Source organism: Artibeus jamaicensis, unplaced genomic scaffold, assembly GCF_021234435.1.
Source record: "Artibeus jamaicensis isolate MK-2021 breed Jamaican fruit bat unplaced genomic scaffold, CSHL_Jam_final contig_1832, whole genome shotgun sequence".
Classification (NCBI taxonomy): Eukaryota; Metazoa; Chordata; class Mammalia; order Chiroptera; family Phyllostomidae; genus Artibeus; species Artibeus jamaicensis.
Window position 1 is genome coordinate 3,554,876 of NW_026521362.1, and position 4,624 is coordinate 3,559,499.

Here is a 4,624-nt window from a genome sequence, read left to right on the forward strand (position 1 = left end):
GTTCTGCTCATTTTTTAAAACTTGGTATAATTTTCAGTTCCTTTAGTCTACAGGTTTCATATCCATGCCTTTATACTTAACAATTTATCAGTTTAAGAATCTGAACCACGTGACTTACAGCATTTCACACAGTTTGGAATTTAGTGATGCAGTATTCATTTGGTAGATCGATACATTTTTCTGCCTATTTTCTACAAAAGGACAGGTAAATCCAGAGGTTTAATCAGATTCATGTTCAATAGCTTTGACAAGACTACAATGATATTGATTTATTTTGTGGAGAGGCACATGATGAATGGTTGCCACTTTTGTGTGTGTGTGATGTTGGCAGTTGTTAATACTCAATGTCTATATCTATCAATTCACTTAGTGACATTCCACTTATATCACTTATTGCTTATTTTGTTGAAAATGTTGAAATGCTATTATGAAGAGACAATCTCTTTATCTATTATTTACTCAGTGCACCAAAATAAATGCTTTTTTCCCATTATTTATCTGTTTTCAAGATAGTATATTGATACATTTAAATCCATTTCAATTATATTTTTTGCTTTTAATAAGTTCATTTTTTACATTTTAAAATTTTAATGTTCATGACACACAAGAAAAATATTTTTCTAATGTCTAAACATGCAACTCTATGGAACAAGTACATAGTATATGTGTTATCTGTAACTTAAGAAAATTAATTAAGAACTATGACCTAATATGCTACACAAAAATATTCTTTGTCCATTCATTTGTCCCTATTGTTGCCCCACCGTGGAGCTTTAGAACATAGTTCTGCACACATCTCCATATCTACAAAGAATTAAGACACTATATCAAAGATGTTCAGAGTTATATAGTAGAAAATTAATTGGCTTAATCATTGACACATGACAAACTACCAGAGAGTCAGAGACAGAGAAAGCAACCTAAGATACAGAACAACTAGAACATTGTCAATAAAGTCAAATAATATGAAAATAATGACATCATTTAAATTTTTGCATTAAAAACAAAGTAACTTCTTTGAAATTATTATGTTTAGAATTTAGAAGTGTTACTTACAAAGTCCCAAAAGCAACAGAACAGAAACATAATTGTGACAAGGCTCTATACAGAAAGCAAAGACCTAACAACATGAAATGCAAGAAATATTATCTGTTGAAGCAGTTAACCTTAAAAAGAAAAAGGGAAAAAGAATAAGAATTCTTTCTACACATGCTTGCAGTTTCTGAAGTAAAAGCCTTTGTAAAAAACATCATAGAAGGGCAAAAAATATTTATCATATGTTTTAAAAACCTGTCATCAGTTTAAGTCACTATAAATATTTGACTCAAATATTTTTTTAGGGAAACAATTATATCCTTTATGCTAAAATCAGGAAGAAAAATATATTTTAATTATGCTGTCAACTCTTTTATTCAACGAACTTAGAGTGATTACGTGACACTGTCCCAGGTCACGTAAGATGCAGTGAGGGATACAGAAGTGAGGTACAGTCAGTTGTTCTACAGAACTTAGCCTAACGGAGCTGGATCTAACGTTATTAACCTTAAAGTTGTCTTCCTTGGTCCATAAAATGAAGCTAAACTTCAAACTCGGCCATTCTTGGCATCTTCTTGCAAATTGAAGAGAATAATGTCCTACCTAGTTTACTACTGGTAACACTGTGATATTATTATCCACTGATGAAATGAACTTTCATAAAAGATTCTATAAAAGTTTAGACAGAATGTATTTAAGGTAAACAAACACTAGCCAGCATTAAAAAAAAATAACATCAGTAATCTACTTTCACAAAAGTAAAGAACACCAATAAAAATTTCATTTTGAGTATATGGAACTACTGGAGATTTTACTATGGTACATGTGCAAATATCATAAATAAGGAAGTGGGAGTTATTCCCAGCCAAATCAGTTGTCAGGCTTCAAAGAATTATAGCCTTCTTTCAAGAGGTCCTGCCATCTTTTAAGGTAATGTGCATTTTCTGTACATTTGAAGGCTAGCTCTTCCATTTGAGCTGATACTGCAAATGTGGCTTCAAGAAGTTTGGTTAATGAAAATGCTGCATCTCTGATCTGCAGCTCCACTTCTCCAGAAGTTCCACCATTCGGCCGCCGCTCCTGCTCGGAACTGGCCAGTCCAAACGCACTGAGTGAAAATGTTGAAGAGGCATCTGAAGACAAGGGAGAGAAGGAAGGCAGCAAGGGCTGCAAAGAAACCTGCACCTCCTCATGGTCTGCCATGGAGAAGAGCTGAGACAGCTGAATCTGAACTTGGTGTAGAACTTGGCAGAACTGACACCAATTGTCTTTCAAACACTCACTCCATAATCCTCAAATATGATCATTATCAAAGCATAATTATTCCATTTTTGGCCAATGAGAGCATCTTCAAATTGGCTCCTTTTTGACATAACCCTAGTAAATTTTTTCATTCTTTTTTATTGTTCAGTTACATTTTCCCTGCCTTTTTTCCTGTTGTTCACATTTACCCCTACCCTGTTGCTGCCTATTTTTAATGTTACCCGAGTACCCTTTGACAGCTTCATCACCAACAGGTATGACAAGGTGTTCTAGGCTTTTCTTGGATGGTTACTGTCCCAAATGTGCCGTCAGATATGTTTCCAAGCAGCCCTAGGATTTTGATGATAAATGGTATTTCAATACTACAACCTGAATACTAAGAGTGATTCTAATTGTCCCTGAGGTCATCGTTTCTGGACTCTGGTTGTTAGCTAAGAAAACCTAAATAAATTAAATATGTATATATAAACACACAATATTCATATATATACATATGTATACCATATATACATGTTATATGTACACATGTACATATGTACAGGGGATTATAGAATTAGAATATACCATAATTACTCTTTGTTTTACCACAAATTAAACATACTGATGTTTTAGAATAAGAATTTTAACAGCACAGCACCATACCCACTGACAATACTAAAAATATATTTTGACATATATTATTTCCATATACCCCCCATTATTTTCAGTATAGTCGTACTATTCCTTCATGGTTGAGCATTATATAGTGTCTCCTTTTTAATGCTTGTTTAGAATTAATTCAATGAGTTTAATATTCATCTCTACTTCTTATGTCACTGTCTCCCTAGTCATTTGGTTGTTGTCTGAGTGGTCGCCTCTAGCAATTCTGCAGAAAAAGAAACAATATTCCCTGAATTTATATATGTCAACAGCAGTTTGTTATTTTTCTGTAAGAAAATCAGTTTTTAAGATGCAAAATTTGTGGTTCATATATTCATTTCCTGAGTATCTTTATGTATTACTCAATATTCTTCTGAAATAAATTGGTGTTAAAAAGTTTGATGACCACATATTTTTTCCCTATAAGTTTCTTGCTGAAATTTAGTATTTATTTTAGGCCCTTGTTTTGATTTCTCTTCAGAGATTCCTACAATCTGTATTTTGGTATTTATTTTCACATTAAGAGTTATTATTGCCTAATTTAATCCTTTTTACCTTTTTTCCATGTATTTTTTTAAGTTTTATCCTTTTAATCTTTTGTATTTATCTGTTCATATATATCATACATTATATATCATATTTCATAGGCTAATTTACACATATTTTACATAATTACTTATATTTATGTTTACTATGTTGACTTATTCTTGTGTTTTAGTCTAGTTTTAATATGTAAATAATGTTTTCTTTTATATTTAATTTTCTTACATTCTGTCACTTGTGTTTAAGTTTTTCTAATTATTATTTTTAAATATTTAATTGCTTATGCTATTAAAGTTGTCTGAATTTTCCCCCTTTGCTCCCTTCCACCCACCTCGCCCCCCCCCACTTTCATAGTGAATCCCCGCACTGTTGTCCATGTCTATGGGTCCTTCATACATGTATTTTGAGTAATTTTTTCACCTTGTTATTAAAGTTACTCCTTTTGTTTTTTAACATCTTTTATGTTTCCCAGCTGATTTAAAAATAAAATATGTTTAAAATATATTGTATAGAAGCCTATCTTTCTGGTTTGCTTTAATTTTCTATCGATGTCATTTTGCTCTTTTCTCATATATTATAATGAAATGTGTGGAATTTGACATTATGCTTTTCTGTCACTCATTTTTATGTGAAATCAGTTACTTTTTTAACTTTTTCAGAAAAATGAAAAAATAAGCAGTTGATTTAAACACGCAAAAAAATAAATTCATTTCTTCTTTCCCCTTTTGACTAGTCGCTAGTTTTTTGTTTGATTTGTGTGTGTGTGTTTTTGAAAACCAATGAAGGAACACATTAGGATCATCAGAGATAGAGTTTTCCTTATAATTTTTTTAAAGATTGTACTTACTTATTTTTAGAGAGAGGGGAAGGAAGGAAGAAAGAGAGGCAGAGAAACATTGATGTGCAAGAGCTACATCAATTGTTTGCCTCTAGCACATGCCAAATTGAGGACCTGGCCTGAGACCCAGGCACGTGCTCTGACTGGGAATCAAACTGGTGAACTTTTGGTTCATAGGCCAGCGCTAAATCCGCTGAGCCACACCAGAGAGAGCTTCCTTATAATTTTTGTCACCTCCCACCATTCCCTTTTGTAGACAGAATCTTACTTATGTTTGCTCCTTAATTATCTTCATAGGAACCCTAA

The 4,624-nt window shown here is 32.4% G+C and overlaps 1 pseudogene; it reads right to left on the minus strand.

The window, feature by feature from the left end:
• Positions 1–1,905: 1,905 nt before the first annotated feature.
• On the minus strand, positions 1,906–2,238 carry LOC119047899 (renal cancer differentiation gene 1 protein-like; annotated as a pseudogene).
• Between the last annotated feature and the right edge of the window lie 2,386 nt (positions 2,239–4,624).